At 43.6% G+C, this 17,856-nt stretch overlaps 1 protein-coding gene across 1 annotated transcript in view; it reads right to left on the reverse strand.

The window, feature by feature from the left end:
• Positions 1-5,208: 5,208 nt before the first annotated feature.
• The window catches only part of AMER3 (APC membrane recruitment protein 3), a 52,812-nt gene continuing 40,164 nt past the window's right edge, over positions 5,209-17,856 (reverse strand). Inside the window, exon 3 of the mRNA XM_054040413.1 lies at positions 5,209-5,989. The gene's annotated coding sequence lies outside the window, so the exon portion shown is untranslated. The remainder of the gene's footprint in view (positions 5,990-17,856) is intronic.

A 17,856-nucleotide genomic window follows, 5' to 3' on the forward strand; every position in this document is an offset into this window, starting at 1 on the left:
GCAGCCAAAACCAAAAAAAAAAAAAAAAAAAAAAAGCTGCGATCGCGATCTAAAAAAAGCCGCGATCGCGATCTGCGGTGGCAATTCAGCGGGAAGTCCTTCACTCCGAGCCGGAGTGAGGGACCGTCCGCCGAATTGCCACCGAATACCTGTACCTGCCGCCCCTCTCTGGAGCAGCCACCCCAAGCACCTGCTTGAGAAGCTGGTGCCTGGAGCCGGCCCTGACTGGGCTAGATGGACCTTTGGTCTGACCCAGTATGGCCATTCTTATGTCTTATGTTCTTTTATTGGACCAACTTCTGTTGATGAGAGACAAGCCTTCAAACTACACAGAGCTCTTCTTCAGACCAGAAGCTCTGTGTAGCTTGAAAGTTCATCTCTTTACCTTACCCACATCTCTAACACACTGGGACCAACATGGCCATGACAACACTGCTAACATCATGTAGATTTTTTCACATTTTACATTGTTTGGCTTGAACAGGAATGTAGCATGGTAAATCTGTGTTCAGGTTGCTGAGCCTTGCTTGGTGTAGCAGGACCATTCATTTTATTAAAGTAGGGATTTGCCCTCCTACGAGCCTCTGCTCCGCACCACCTCTGCGTAACAGAAGCCCTCTCCAGTCCAGCACAGCACTCATGGTCTACTGTGTTGTGAATATAATATTTTGTTAGAACACAAAATATTTTGACATCACTTTCAGATTAAAAATGTTTTTAGTTGATATATAAAATTCTAAGGGCGGGCCCTTAAGACATAATCTATGTCTTATTAACTTTATTTTTTATCTTATTTTTAACACTTTAAATTTTCATCATTGGTATGAGCAGTCACAACTCCTTCGAATCCAATTGGGTTGTGCCCATTCACACAAGTGAGTTGAATTTGGCGCAGTGTTCCAGTTTTTTGCCAAGCCTCAAAGCTCCACTGAGAATTTTATCTGGAGACATCAATTCTTTAAAGGTGATCTTTAGAAGAAAGAAGTAGTGGTACCCTGGTGCCCCTTTTTGACTTGTTTATGATGCATCAAGAAGCCCTGGAAGGTGTTGGCCATTAAAAACCACCTTTTTTTCAGCATGTCTCACATTAGAAATTTGCATCTTGTGTGCCCTGTTTTTCTTGGAATTGTCTGGAAAGCTAGTAGTGTCAGTGATTTTAAGGCAATGAAACCTGATCATTTTGATGGGAGGGGTGATTTTTTTATTCAGGCTACAGTGTTTAAACACTGTTTAACTCAGGTGCCCTATGACCTTGGGAGAAAAGATCTCTGTTAAAATTTCAATAGTTGAGTGCTCAGAACTCACAGTGAATTCTGCAACAAAAGTACGGATGAGAAGGCTGGCTATTTCTAGGAGAAAAAAATAAAAAACAAAACACAAAATTCCTTTCATAGCTTCTGGGTACATTGTAATGAACCAAAAAAGGAGTATAGTAGAACCCCATTACTTTTGGAAAGGATGGTTCAGTGGTTAAGCCACTAGCCCAGGACTTGAGAAATTAAGGTTTGATTTCCTGCTCTGCCAGAGATGTTCTGTGTAAGCTTGGGTAAGTCTTAGTCTCTCTATTCCCCACTTGTAATGTGGGCATAACTTATAGGCATGTGCTCACCATGGACCCAGTACTCCACTCCTTGCACACTTTGGGTGTGCAAAGAATATAAGACAAGGAACAATATACAATAGTTGGTTTCACTGAGCCACAAAAAAATGCATAGGGTTTAGATTATTACGCTTCCTTCCTTCATCTTAGGTTTGAATCATTTAAAATTTAGTAGACCATCAAGATGTGTAGACTAAACAGAAATACTAATGTATTACAGACTGAAAGACCTAAGTGGGAACCTGTTCCTTCAAAGCACACTGCAATTTAAAATGAACATTCACATTATATGGGTTCAATTTGTCAGCACATCTGAAGCTTCACATGCAAGGAAAATGAAGCATACACAATGTAACCAGTTTATCCTAGATACTTGCTGCTGAACCAGCAGGTGGCAGCTATGTTTGTTTACCTCAAGGTGGGTCATGAGAAGGTTGAATATTTTTTAATGTTCAAAGAAAAAGATTGGATTTAATTATTTTTGATGGGGCATTCACCCCATGCAAGCCCTGGCAGGGTGAATATTGGCAAGAGAGGACAATTAGCCATAGGCTGCACCTGAAGGAGAGCTAGGATGCGATGAGGCTTAATTGGGGATGATGATCATCTGCACAGAAACAGGTGGGACTTGGGTTCCCTTACAATCCACTGTGGGAGTATTGCAGTGGGTATGGAGACTGCTTGAGACTGTGTGGTGAGAGACCCTAGTGAGACCCCAGAAGGGGAAGACAATTGTGACTTAGCTAGAAGGCTAAGCCATGGAAGAGGCAGAGCAAGTGACACAGGCAATGGGCTGACTGACTGCAGGATGGGGCACCCACAGTGGTGAACTAATTCCCCAGATGAGCCATGAGATGGCACCAACAAGTAGTGAGTAGCATGACCCCATTACGTAGTTGTCCTCACTGAAAATTTCTGCACATTTCCCAGCATTTGTGCAACTCCACTGAGGCTAGCAACTCTGAGACAATTAGCATAGACTGGTGGCTTGAATTTTCACCATCATATGTAATGCAGCATGTCTGGTGGGGCTGCTGACAGCAGGAATCAAACCCTGGGTCTAAAAGCACACCCCCTATACTGCCCAAGCTAGAAGGTTATAGCAGACTCATAAATCTCTGTGGTCTAGCCAAGGGGGGTGAGGAAGACTATTTGGGCAAAGTACAGGTGTGGGGGCAGGGAAAAAGCCTACCAGATACTTTTAGTCCAGGCAGCTTGGGCGGGGGGACAAGGAGTCCCGCACATAGCTGGTGGGTAGGATGGGGAAGGAGAAAACCAAGGCAAGAGAAGAGCAAATACCAGTTAAAGAAACAAGTACTGGTTGAATGTGACCCAAGAACCACTAAATGCCAACTAGCAAGGGGAAGCAGAAGGGTTATGGGCACCTCATGGGGCAGGTATCTGCTTTCTAGTTCACCACAGAATGCCATGAGAGGGCTCAAATGCAAGCTAGTGTCACTATGGTCATTAATATTGTTGTGAAATGTATGTACAGCTACTCTGTCAGGAGGTGTGTGTGTATATATATACTGAAAATTTGTTTTTTAAGTCTGTATCAAGGTATTAGTCACCAGCAAAGGTGGGGAAAAATGGTTTTGCTCTAGACAGGAGGTAAGAAATTAAACATTCTAAGCTAATGCAATGGATGCCTCTTTATATAGGAAGTCAAATGTTAACAGAGATGTGAAATCAACAGGGAAGACACACAGAGGAAAAACAAGCCGGGGTGGGGTGGGGTGTATTCTGGCTAGGAGTAAAGACAGTGAACTTTGCGGGTATTGCTGAGAGGCAGAGAAGACACCATGGTATCCTGCACCTAGGAAGTAAATGGACAGCATGCTTTCATTCATAAAAATAGGCTCTCAGCCAACCTTGGTTGAAAATGCTGCAGAAGACTTTAAACAGGACATTAACCTGTTAGTTAAGCTTAGTTTCTAGAAAGCTGTTTTTGATTTTATATGTAACTATTTGTTTCCAATATTCTTACTCACTGTTACTTGAATCTTTGATAAACTTAATCATCTTTTAACTATAAATATATATCTGATATTAAGCTAAGTATTGAACATGAGCTGAATCTCACAGGCTGGTGTGTTTTGTTCCTTTGGGAACAATGGATCCAGAATGTCTGTGAGTTGCCAGGGACTGGATATCTCAGGGGAATGCTTCAAAGGGGGTTTGGGGATTGTAATGCACCTATTGTTAACTTGCAAGGCGAAGCAAGGGTTGGCATAGCCCAGAGGCAAGTGCTTGAGTGGCTAACAAACTGGTGGTGTTCAGGAGCCAACACCCAGCTAAACACAAGCAACTTTCCCTCACTTTGGAGTCGGGGGTAACAAGGTGACTCACAGTCCTGGGCACCCTGAGAACAGGTCTTGTCACTTCACCTCCCTGTGCCTCAGTTTACCCATCTGTAAAATGGGGATAATGATACTGACCTCCTTTGTAAAGCACTGGGAGAGGTATGGATGAATGTGCTGCATAAGAGCAAGCCGGTTTTATGTACTTTTATTAATTCTAGTTACAGTATGGTCACTTTGTGGAGAAATTCTGGCCTTGTGCGCTCATTGGCCATCAGTATTGCAAGGACAGTTTGGAAATAAAGTGAAGATAAGAGGTCAGTTGAATAATTCTAAAAGAGAAGAGATCAGTTTTGTGAAGAAGAACAGGTTCTTACACAACCTCTTCTGTTGAGCCATATGTTTATTATTATTATTTGATTAGCCCACAAATAGTGTGTCACTTTAGCATTGCTGAAGGGATGCCTATGTGATTAATTATTTGTGATTTTAGACTTTTTACATTCTAAATGATAAATTCTTAGCAGCCCAACCTTACCTATATCTCAGCAGCAAAGGAGGGTCACAAATGTTCCTCTGCACTGTAGAGGACAGGTTCTTTGTGGCAAATGCTTTCATCCTGAAGATGACCTGTACTGGAAACCTTGGTGACCCTAGTGGGTGGGTTTTACTTCATCACTATCCCTGAGAGACCATTTTGAAACCATATGCTATCTCTGAATTTCATTTCACAGGTCCGTGATCTCAGTGCATTATGTTATTTTTGTACCGATTCAGCAAAATTTAGATAATAGTCACTACATTATCCACTCTTAAAAATCTATCTACAGTACTTGACTAACAGCTGCAAATGTCCAAGCAAAGGGTAACCACATGTCATGCTTCAAGGTGTAAAATGACTGCTTGTGGAAGTCAGGAAAGAATCCTCTTCCCTCACCTCATTCTCCACCCCATATTACAACATATAATTGCATACATTATGGATGATTTTTTTTTTTTCCTTCCACAAAGCATCAGATGTCAAACCCTATTTGAGGCAGGATATCGGACTAGATGAGCTAATGTTCTTTTCATAGATTGTAAGGCCAGAAGGGACCATTAGATCACCAGTCCAATCTACAGGCCATAGAACTTTTATGTATCCAGTTTCAATCCAGTATAATCCTAAGGCCTTCCAGTATGTGACAGCTTGCAATTAAGTACAAGTTAGAACTGTCTTGAAAATAATGGCTTTTGAGTTAAACCACCTTGAGAGGCTTCTTCGCAGAAAATGAAAGTGAGGTTAATGGTATATCTAACTGGATTCTAAATTAGAAAAATAAGACTTTCTGGGATTAAATAAAACCACAGTTTCACACTTAAACAGGGTGTTTTTCTTACCTTAAAACAGAACAAGTAACAACTTGTTAATAGTCATTCTCAAACACAACCCTCTATAACTAGGATACACGGTAAACAAATTTCTTTGGAGAATATAGACCATTTTATACTTCCTGTTATTTTTATCTCCATATTTACAAAAAGTTTTAAACCAAGTGGTAAATCTCAGCATACAAACGTAGTCTGCATGATCAAGTTTAAGATGATTAAACTATTACAATAAAATTAAGCACTTCTGTGAAGTTCAGTAGAAATTCACAATATTTACATTATCTAAAAGAATGAAAATTATCTAAACCAAGTAAATGCTTATTCAGCACATATTTGCATTTAAAAAAAAAACATACTGGCATTTTTTGTTGCCCGAAAGACTTCATCATATGGTGCAATATGACAAAAGATATTCATTTCATTACTCATTCATGTCATGGAACAACTTTCACCATAATTTCATTGCAATTTAAAAATGGACCATGTTTATTGCCCATTTGCAAACCTGGATTCAAGGATGTGTGTCATAAGCTCCAACAATATTTGTTAATAAGATGACAGAGTAGGATGATTTTTTCCCTGTAGGATCTCCACTGGGTCCCTTGGGGCGAAATCCTTGTTGCTTATGACACCAGTTTGACCTCATTGTGACTTGCATCATTTAAACACACAGGTGGGAAGCCATCATTATTTACAACTGATTTCTTCAGTGTTGCACCTGAAATGTAAGCAGGAAACATACTGAGTTTTCATTTTATATTGCTTCTAAATACAGAACAAAAATAAGCTGTGTTTAGTGTGCATTTTATTGGCGTTCTTATTTTATTATACAAGTTGAAAGAATAAATGCAGTAGCGTGACTAGAAAAACAAGAATAGAAATTGGCTACAAATAGCAACGTGGTCAGAAAAATCTCCTGTTCATTGTGATATATATATATTTTTTAAACAGTGCAGTCGATGTTGCACTGATATAGTAATACTGCCCTCAGCACTGAAATCCAGCCCCTTCTGCTTGGCACACTGCAACACTGCCTAGCATGGGAGGACAAATAGTGACAGATACCTCAATAGTGGGAGAGTGCAAAGATGCTCTGGAGATGCCATAGTGGAAAATGGGCTGCCTTCTCTTCAGTGGAGATAACAAAGGGCTGTGTAAGCAACAGGACTTCCCCTTCCAAGAAGACGACTGCCGGTAAATGTCAGTGCTACCATGTTGGGAAGTAGGCAGTTGTTTGGGCTGGGGCATATGGTGATTCTGACTTTTGAATCCTTGGGAATTGATGTATTGGTATTAGTTCCCCAAATCTCACTAGGCAATGCATATTGCCTTCAGAGAGGCCCAGCTGCTCCTCAGAATTATTCCAGGAACTTCTTTCCTCAGTACCAAGTGCTATGAGGCATGTACGTGCAGTGACCAGTGGGAAGACAGCAGTGTGTGTCCCATCCCAGTAGACTCTTGTAGAGGGGTGCGACTTACTGGCGGGGCACCGGCTGTTGGTCATCCAGGGAATTAGCTCTTCCAGCCTGGAGTACCCTCTGCAGGCAAGTGTCTCGCCTGTCGCTGGCCCCCATGTCCTTCCCAGACCCCGGTGCCCTTTGCCCCAGCAGCAACTCCCAATCTGGGTCTCCCCACCCAGGGGAACCCCCAACCCCCACCTTGCCTCAGTGGCTACTGCCAGTCATCATCTAGCCACTGCTCCCTGGGGCAGACTGCAGTCTATAAACCACTCCTCAATCGGCAAGGGGGGGTTGGACCTACTGCCTCTGCTTATCTCTGGGCTGCCCCTCTGCAGCCCCAGTACCCTTTGTGGGCCCTTAACTAGGCCTGCAGCCTGGGGTTTTTGCTAGGCTGGAGCTCCCCAGCTCCCTCTGCCCTGACCCAGCACTGCTCCACCCTAGGTACCCTTCTCGACTTCCCAGGTAGCCAGATCCTCTCTCTCAAGAATGCTAGAGAGAGTGTGTGTCCTTCCTCCTGGGACACCGCCCTCTTATAAGGGCCAGCTGGGCCCTGATTGCATTGGCTACAGCTGTGCCTGCTTTCCAAATCAGCCCAGCTTTTCCCCAGCCACAGCCCTCTCCCAGGGCTGTTTTAAGCCCTTCAAGGCATGGCAGGGTGACTACCCCGCCACAACCCTATACTGAGTTAGGTGGGAAGCAGGTGCCTTTGTGTAGAACTAAGCAGAGGGTGGCCAGGATGCTCTGTTCCCACTTAAAATGTACAAGCATAATGTCTCCCTTACAGCACACACAACACCACTTAATGCTGTAGTGATTGGGGTAGGAGATGGAGTCAACCCCCACCACCTCTCCTATAGCACTCTTTGTCTAGGTGGACAGATGAGTGGAGGACAAAATACTGATGGGGACAGGAACAATTGGACTTCTGAAGAAAGGTAGAGGGACAAATCCCCCTTTAGCTACTGGGTGTAGAGACTAAACCTAGCCATAATCTTCTCAAAATGTCAGATGGGGTATAGGTCTTTTAGCCATCCTTCAGCCATACCAAAGTGGCATCATTGGCCGTTGTACATTCTCTCACAAGCCACTATCTTATCTCATCTGCCATTCGGCAGGGGAATCTGTGAAGAGATGGAGGATGCCTGGGCCTGGGGGGAGGCCTCTGTTGATTCAGTGAAGTATCCAAACTTCTGAATGTTTATCCAAGCCCCAGCCTTTATGAAATTCCTCTGTCACTGTATGTTTTTACAGCATATTTGCCTGGTTTTGTGTTTGCTCTGGTGCTGGGTTTCCATTATTTTTTTCACTTTATTCCCTTGGTAGCCCTAGAATTGGAACAAAACTTAACGAAAAGGGGAAAGACCTGTTACTTCAGCTTGGGAGCCACAACTGAGCAGGGAAAATTCTAAGTATATTCCCTATTTCTATAGGATGTGATGGGGTGCGTATTAAATCTCAGGAATGTGAGGAATGGAAAGATAGAATTACTATATGGGTTGTAGTGTCACTGGTAGGGAAGGGGATAATAAATTGAGTCCTTGTTCTGGAATATGGCTGCCTGTCTCAGGCTTTTGGATGAATTCAAGCTATTGGGAGTACCTATTAAAATCTCAGGACTTATGTGATGCCTGGGCCATGGTTGCTACAAGCCCCATAGCCGAATGCACACCACGACAGTGAGAGAGACATTGAATACACCAGAAAAGGGAACAGAGCCTAGACAGGAAAAAGGGAAGCCAATCCTTGAGTCCCATCATTGTCCAGACCCACCTAAAGAGAAGGATATATTTTTTCCTTATTTAAAAAAAAAATTATATTGTTGCTTTTCCCAGTGATCTAGAGAAGCCTGGATATTAGCAGATGGCTGCAGGGTTGCAGGAGAAATTATTCTCAAGCTTTCCATTTTCTGTGTGGGTAGATCTATTTTTGAGGTCATGATGATTCAGATATCATTAAAATGGCCAGTATGCAGGGCCGGCTCCAGACACCAGCTTACCAAGCAGGTGTTTGGGGCAGCCACTTCGGAGAGGGGCGGCACGTCCAGCTGTTCGGCGACAATTCGGCGGATGGTCCCTCACTCCTGCTCGGAGCGAAGGACCTCCTGCTGAATTGCCGCTGCAGATCGCGATCACGGGGTTTTTTTGTTTGTTTTTTTGTTTGGCTGCTTGGGGCGGCCAAAGCCCTGGAGCCAGCCCTGCCAGTATGTATATGTACACACCCTTCATGGCTCCCAGGGCCCTGGCTTATTTGGAAATTTGGCCCTTTGAGACATTTTTAAAGTATAGAGGAGAATTTACAGCTTCCGTTTCCTCTTGTCAAGTGTTAATCTTTCCATGTAGCCGGGAAAGGTATGGAAGGAAGAGTGGAATTATTCCTCTGGAGGGAGCCAGAAGGTAACTTGTCAGGTATGTTGGGCTGGAGAATATAGACATGTGGGGGGATTCCTTTGAAGGGATATGTCCACAGAGTTCCCACCTCTCTGAGCTCCGTGTGGTGAGTTTCTCAGTATGAACTTCTATAGTTGTGCTCTTTTTCTTGACTTTTACTAGCATTTCAAATTCATACATTTGGGAGACACTGTTGTGCCCCTTCTCAGTGGGGCAAAGGATTATTTTTAGCCTCCCAGTGCACCTTGACACATGCCTACGATCCACCTCTGCATTGCTAACCTGACAGGGTTTTTTAGGAGAGAGCACAAATGGCCTTACTGCTTGTGCTGCTGCTCATTACACAGATTGAAAGAGGTGAGGAATAGATGTATTCCTGACTCCTGAGAACAGCTGTCATAGCCAGGTGCCCATCCTAAATGGGGAGGGGTGCTAACCTGTGGCCAATCTCTGCAGATTGCACACGCATTGCAGCAACACTCATTCAGCGAATGCAGTGACTTTGTGACATTCTGAAGCTTTTGCAGTTTAGTTGTTGATTTGAACACTGTTTTCCAGGGATTACAAGATAACGAATGAACCATCTGCACTATCCAGCACTTCAAAATGTAGTCCATTAACTGCTGGAACTGTTAAGAATTCATTGATGTGTGAATTATGCACAGCACCACAAAGTCAAAAGTGCAAACCCTGCTTGTGAAAGTCTGCCATCTAATGGCTGAAAAAGTGGTTCATGCTCCATCTGTTTTTATTCACATTTCGTTTAGCAAACTGCTGGATATATATTTGCAGTACATCTTTTGAGTTGTAGAGCCTTACTTGGACAACTGGTCCTTGCTGCAACATTCACATTTCCGACAGATATATTCCTGTGGGTTGCCTTTTGTATGCCAAGATTGCTGGAGCTGAGCACATTGAATTCATGAATTCATCAAGTGAACACCCGAGATCAGCTCTCAGATTATTTCTGGCAAGTACAGACAATTTCTTAGCCATATCCCAGCCATTTCTACTAACTACAGAGGTGTGGCACCTGAAACTCCCAGAGTCAGTAACTTTTTAGTGTTCCCAGAACAGAACTAAGTGGTTTTGGTTGAAACAAGGAACTTAAAAGCTCAAGGTATTCTTTAGCTATTTGAATTATTTTTTCTCTTGGACTTATTCTGCTGGGTTCTCAGGATGTGTTGAATACTCGTGAAGGTGCTTGTGTTAGACTGTGACCCTGTATAATACTCTGCAGTTTTATAAAGCTTTCCATTGGAGGATCTGTGTTTTATTAAAATTTCCACTTAAGCCACATTGCCCATGTGAAGTATTACATCAATTTTACAGTTGGGTAAACTAAGGCTCAGAGAGATGAAGAGACTTCCAAAATATCACAAGTCAGTGGTGGGACTAGAACTCAGAAGTTCTATATTCTGGTCCTTGGTTCTAACCACTAGACTACACTGTTTATCTAAAGCCCCTCTGAGATAGTGATGGGAGAGACCACAAGGGTTATGAGTACTGTTGTGTGAAATGTAAATCTTGCGTGGTGGTTTATTTGTATTGTTAGAAACTCAAAACTCAGCCCGTTGTCACTGAAAAGTCCTGAATGTCTGTGAATGGTTTGGTCTTGTCTAGGCTATGGAAAAGGGTGTATAAAACATTCGGGTATATCTGATGTTAATCCAGGGGAGAGTGGAGGCTAAGGCTGGAGGGAGGGGCAGGGTTTAAATACTTCCCCCCCCCCCCCTTCCAGTGCACAGGACCAGTGACTAACCTGAGCCCTGCCCACCAGCTCAGGTGGTGCTCCTCCAAGTCCAGTGGGAGCCATAAAGGAGCCCCTCCTTTTTTCTCTCCGAGTCAGTCCAGACAAAGCCCTTCCTTTCTCCCCCTGACTTTGCAGATGCAGGAGTTGCATTATAAAACATCTTTGCTAATGTTTTTTAAGAGCTGCTTAAAGACATGCTAGCTTCTAATGTAGACAGGATTTAGCATTTCTATAATCGTAGAACCATAGAGTTTAAGGCCAGAAGGAACAGATATGGTCACCTAATTTGACCTGCATAATACAAGCCAACATATTACCTGGTCGCAGTTAATGCTACGTGAGCAGTCAGAGCAATAGTACCAGCCAGCGATCAACCAATGGGTTGCAGCAGGAGAAATGGAGGTGGTAGCTATCGATATAGTTTGTTTGTTTGGTACTGAAGCAAGACTCCCTGAAAATCCTAATTGGAGAGCAATAGCTATAAAATGGTACCCAAAGGAAAAAGTATAGTTTTGGAGCCTGTGTACTTTGTTAGGTGCCTTAGAGGTCTTTGGAATGGGGGGTCCTATAAATCAAAATATCTTACAGCTTGCTATTGTAAATGATTTCATGTGCACTGCATCACAATCTAAGAGACTGCACCTTCTGCTCCGTGGATCTAAACATACTTTGTCAATTTGCTGTGGGGTTTGCAGGTTGTGCAGACCATCAGTCTGCATTAGCATTTACAGTGAATCTCACAGTCTCAAGGTCACTGACAGCCTAGAAATCAATTTTCAACCTCTCCATCCTGTCTTCCTCAACCTGATTGGTTTTTTTTCTTATCTATCTGTGTGAGAGAGCTGCTTGCACAAGCCTGTGTTTGTAAAATGGGACTAACTCGTACGCTCAAAGTCTTTGTCACTACAACTGAGTGAATATGACTAACAGTAAAACCTGCAATAAAATGATGGTAAATAATCTCTTCCCATATCTGTTTTAAACCTTACAGGTAATGCATGTATTTAATGTTGATGTGAGTGATGTCACTGCTGGGTTTTTTTGCTATTTTGATGTGAACCGTATTAAATTTTAAGTGGTAACCCAGATTCTCCAATTTTCAAAAAAATAAAATAAAATCAAACCTGGAGGCAGTAATGTATTTAATGTTTAAATACAACCTAGCTATGTTTACAATGTCATGCCAGCTTGGATAATATTGGATAAGGCATGTTTGGTTAACTTGTGAAAATTAGGGTCAGCAAACATGACGGGCAATCAGTTATATGTGTCAAGCGGATATAAGTCTATCTGAGGATAAGCTTCAAGACCAAGCTCTCCCTGCTTCTCCCCACTTTCTCAATCACTATGGAAAACGTCACCATTCTGCCATTACTGAGGCCCATAACCGGGACATCATCTTTGACTCAAGTGTTCCTCTAAGTCCTCACATCCAGACTTTTTCTTTTTCTCCCTACCATGTCGAAGATAGGGCCTTTCCTATCTATACACACACACACACACACACACACACACACACACACACACACACACACACACACACACACACACACACACACACACACACACACCCCTAAAACTCTCATCCCGGCTCCCTTGTGCCTTGATTATTGAAATATCCTTTTCTGTGGCCTTGACAGATGCAGAATTGCCTTGCTTGTATCCATTCAGAATGCTGCTGCAAATATTGTTTTCCTAGTCTGTTGCTTTGACCATATCACCTCTGGCTTGCCATCCCTCCATTGACAACTCCTTCTCTCTCATGTCAGACAAGTTGCTTATTTGTCTCCACTTTTCAAGGCCTATCCCCACTATACCTACCATCTCTCATTCTCTATAAAAATGTTAAGTCCAGTTGGCTAATGTCAGCCTCCATTGCCCACTTGTTAAATTGTCACTTGTTAAACCTTTGTGCCTTCTCTCATGCTGCCCCTCCTTCTTGGGAGGAGCTCCTCATAAATCTCTGCAAAACTAACTCCTTCAAATCTCTCCTTAAAACACTCCTTTGCTGTGAGGCCTACAAAAAACAGGAAAACAGTTAGTCCCCTGGTGCACTAAGACCATAGGCGCTGACTTCATGGATGCTCCGGGGCTGGAGCCACCCACGAGAAAAAAATGGTGGGTGCTGAGCACCCATTGGCAGCCCCGCTACCAGAATCTCCCCCTCCCTCCCAGCGCCTACCACCTGCTGCGGATCTGCTGTTTCATGGTGTCAGGAGGCACGGGGGGAGGAGCGAGGGCACAGTGCGCTCCAGGTGAAGGGGTGGGGGCAGGGAAGAGGTGGAGTGGAGGCAGCGCAGGGGTGGGACCTTGGGGGGGTGGGGAGGTCAAGTGGTGGCAGGGCCTGGGTGGAGTCAGGGGGTGCACCCCCCGGCAGATTAGAAACTTGGTGCCTATGGCTAAGATCTGTGCCTAACATGCTGACCAATATTGTCTCTCTGTTTTCTTGTATTCCTCCATCTATGTTTCTATATCCATCTGTGGTCTCTTTCTTATACTGAGATAATAAGCTCTGGGGGTGAAGGGACCATCTTTTTGTTCTTTGTTTGTATGACACCTGTCATAGTGGGGTCCTATCCGTGACTGGGACTCCTAAGGTGGTACAGTAATACAAATAATATGTGAGATAGTCAAATGGATAACCTCTTAGATGTGACTAGGTTAACCTCTACTACAGCATTTTGAAAAACCAAATCCATTGTAGGCCCTCTGGTTTGTTAGCCTGGATATTGTACTATACAAGGCCATATCCACTTTTGCCTATTCAGTACACTTTAAAGCCTCCATATAGACAAATTTATGTATGCATAGTTTTTTGTAAACATCAGAGGAACAGGCAACAGGAATGAAGATCTGCATGATGCAGTGCCCTGACCCATGCAGAAACCTTTGTCCAGCCCACTTTTCATTCTGGAACAGTTAATTTTAAGTTAACACTTTCACTCCCAGGGTCAAATGAATTTCAGTCTGTTTCATTGACAAAGGTCAGGCAGCAAGAAACAAACCTGAAGAGAGACTGCAAGGTAGTCCATATAATTTCACAGGCTGCATCTTTTAGCCATGAAGAAATAAGGCAATTCCCAAAGGCTTCTGTCAGAGCATTGGAGCATGTGAAATTTTCAGAGGAAAAAATAAATTAGCACAATTTCAAATTCCAAACCTTTGCACCTAACATGTTAGCCAGTAAGCGAATGTATAATCTCACACTGATTGGGACTATCAGTTCCAATCAAACAACCTAAAGAGAGAATAAGGGGGTGATGGCTTTTCTATTTCTCCAGGGCATGGGAGGGAAAGAGGGTCTTTATCCTTCCAATACTTCCCCCTCTGTCAATGGGAAGGCAAGCAAAGATGCCTGCAGCCCCCTGGTCCCATTACCAATGCAGACATTGATGAAGTGACTCATTCTCCAGTGCTCACCCCTGATGAGGAAGCGGGATGAATAGATCAGCTCTGCCAGCTCTGCCACTGCCTAAGAAGGATGGAAAGATCCCTTTGGCACCTCTGGGAAGAGACTGATATGGGATTTTTTGGGGCTCCTGCCCTTCTTTCCTTGTCAAGGTCATAGGGTATGATTACCTCAGTGTTCCTTAACCATGTTTATGACATAATGATGACTTCGATAGCAACCAACTGTGATGTCAGAGAGAATGATTGACTTCAAGAGGGAAATTAGCAATGAGAGCTGACTGAAAACTCTTCAGTAGCAAACCTGTTTTCCTTGCCAACACCCTACTTACAAAAATAAAGAAAATGTAGCCTAGAGAAACATTGGATGTTTTAAAAGGTTCTGATGAAGTTTGAGCAGCTCTTTAAGAACTCTTCTCCAGAAGTAAAACTGAAGAGAACAGCTGGGAAGAGATTAGAACCTGTGGCCTCCTCTACCATCTAATAAAATTGCTAGAAATGCAGTGGGAATGTAGAGCTCCTGATTTGTCTTTACTAGCTCAGACTCTCGGTGCTGCCTTGGTTTTTTTAGGCTTCTTCAAGATCTTCTTAGTTGTGCTCTTAGCTAAGTCAGACAGGCACCTGCTATCCTGCAATGGAATTTTCTTTTTCAATCTCATTAACGTATATTCAGGTTCTAATTTGTATTCGCTGGATGTTGTCAAATAGGTAAATAGACTTTAGTTGACCTTCCCACACTTCACAATCATATTTTTAATCACATTTCACATGCTTGACCTCACATGATGCAGACCGCCTAGGAATTAAAAATGGATGAGGCACTAGTCTGGGGTTCAGCTGAGTGGCTGCATTAGCACTAAAACTGTGGTGGAGTTGAATTATTGATAGCGATAGCAATTTTTACTTTCCGTTTCGCTGCTGAATAATAGATTAAAAGCTGCATGGTAGGATTATTTTTATTACTCAGATAAATGACTTGTTCGATTAAGAAGAGTGAAAATAACAAATGAAAAGTGCCTTGGGGTGGGAAATGAATTAGGCTTAAAATGTTATGGCTTCGAATGTTTAGCCATTTTGGGGGCCTTTTCCAAAAATCATTTAGATTTAACTTAAGTAACAGAGGGAGTTTCATATAATTCAGAAGATCAGGAAATACAATTGGACAAAACAAGGTAACCGATTTGAGGGAACAGGAAAGCTATATATATTTTAGCAAAGTATCAGAGGGGTAGCCGTATTAGTCTGAATCTGTAAAAAGCAACAGAGGGTCCTGTGGCACCTTTAAGACTAACTATTATAGCTAGTGACCAATCATAAGCTAAACAAAAAAAATTAAAATAGGCTGACTAATTCCAGGGTATTCATTCTTTAACACTGCCCAGCTATTAAGTCTCAGACTTAAAAGTATTTAGGATGTTTTGCGTCTCGTATTTTGTTAGCAATAAAAATGTCTGTGCAGGGCATTTCTAGGGATTAACGATCAGTTTGGGAAAATGGCCTTCAGCAGTGCCTCTAGCCATCGGCTTCTCTGGCTAGTCATTAATCCTCAGTAGAGGTCTTGCCCTGGAGCAGTATTAATCAAAATCATCCTTGCTGAAGATGTTGGATCTCACAGCAGCCCTAGACTCTGAATAGGGTGAGGCACTTTTGCATTTCACGTGTGCATAAATAGAAATGAGCCCAGCTTCTGTCCTGCAGCACTGAGACTGATGTTGACTTTGAATTAGACAATTCTCTCTTTCTCCCCCCCCCACCCCCCCACTGGCTTTGAACTTTTCACAGTGCAACCTCAGCAAGTATCTGGGAGGATGCCTGGACAGCTTTCTATTTCTGTTTGGTTAGCAGCAACTCAGTAAAAGGAAAAAAGAAATCCTCCTTGAACTGAGAGTTCCACACCAATAGATCAAAAAGCACTGGTTACAGCCAGGCTAGAACAGTGGGTCTTCAAGAATGGTTTACATGTTTTCCATTCCACTGTTTTTACTTTTGAATAAAAAAGCTAAAAGTACTGCAATTATAGGCATTTCCTCTTGTAGGATTCTCAAAACCTTGTCTTTTAAACATTTTAGGGCCTGATCCAAAACCCCTTAAAGTCAATTGAAAGACTTTATAGCACCTGATGTAAAGCCCATTCAAGCCAATGGAAAGACTTCCATTGGCTTGAATGGGCTTGGCATCAGGTGCAATGAAGTCTGTCAATGGAAATCTTTCCATTGACTTTAACTAGTGTTGGAAGGATTAAATTTTTATTGCTAAATGTCAGTCAACGTTGATTTTTCACCCCCCCCATCCTCTCCTCTCACACATAATGAAAATATGGTTTTGTAAGTAATAATAAAAATTTTACAGATAGGTGAAGTAAGACAAAAGCTCCTTGAGAACTTATTAGTTTGATTTATAGACATTTACTATGTCAACATCACATGTTGAAAAATACAACTTGTGTTTTAATGGGTATAAAGCTTTAACTCCTTGAACCTCAGAATCTGTCATAAATAATTCTGACCAACCCATAACTGTCTGCAACTGTGAAAATGTAAATGAATAAAAATTAAAAATGCTTAAAAATATACATTGATGTTACCTAGGGTTACCATACATCCGGATTTTCCCGGATATGTCCGGCTTTTTGGTCCTCAAATCCCCGTCCGGGAGGAAATTCCAAAAAGCTGGACATGTCCGGGAAAAGAGGGAGGAGTCGTGGGGCTTGGGTCTGGGCCGGAGCCGCTGGGGCTGGCGGTGCTTGGCCGCCGGCCGGGGCTGGGGCCGGACCGGGCCGGAGCCGCTGAACCGGGGCCCAAGCCGAGCTGGGCCGGAGCTGCTGGGACCGGGGCTGGGGGTGCTTGGCTGCTGGCCGGTGCCACTCGGCTAAGGCCGGCGCGCCCGGGCCTAGCCGGGCCGGAGATGCCAGGGCCAGAGCCTCTTGGCTGGAGCCAGCCGCAGGAGGGAGCCGCTCGGCCAGGGGGGCCAGACTGGGCCGCGCCTCCTCACGCCCTCCCCACTGCCCCAGCCCCAGCTTACCTGCTGCCTGCCTGTTTCAGGCTTCCCGTGAACATTTGATTCGCGGGAAGCAGGGGAGGGGGAGGAGCAGGGGGGGCGGAGTGTTCAGGGGAGGGGGCGGAGTTGAGGCAGGGACTTTGGGGAAGGGGCGGAGTTGGGGTGGGGCTGGAGGTGGGGCGGGGGCGGGGCCCCGTGGAGTGTCCTCTTTTGGGACTATTAAAATATGGTAACCTTAATGTTACCCATCAAAATTATGCAAAAAATAAAATTTGAGTTTTGCCAGGCCTAATTTTAACAACCTCTGGATTCAGGCCTATACTGAATTTATTGCTTGTTAAGTGCCATATAGACTTAAATCATTCTTCTCCACATAATAGGTACAGCATGTGCAACAGCAATGCAGGCTTCCACCCTACCTACCTCTGTGACTCAGCCCTGAACTACCGAGGTTCCATCTCCATATCCAGTCAGCTTGAGACTTCCCAAAGGGGTGCTAATTGTGATACTGAATTTTGTGACATAGATACCGGTCTATGAGGAAAAAGACAGAGCCCACAACTCTGGGCTGTTATCAGAA

The sequence above is a fragment of the Malaclemys terrapin genome, chromosome 9, assembly GCF_027887155.1.
Source record: "Malaclemys terrapin pileata isolate rMalTer1 chromosome 9, rMalTer1.hap1, whole genome shotgun sequence".
Lineage (NCBI taxonomy): Eukaryota > Metazoa > Chordata > Testudines > Emydidae > Malaclemys > Malaclemys terrapin.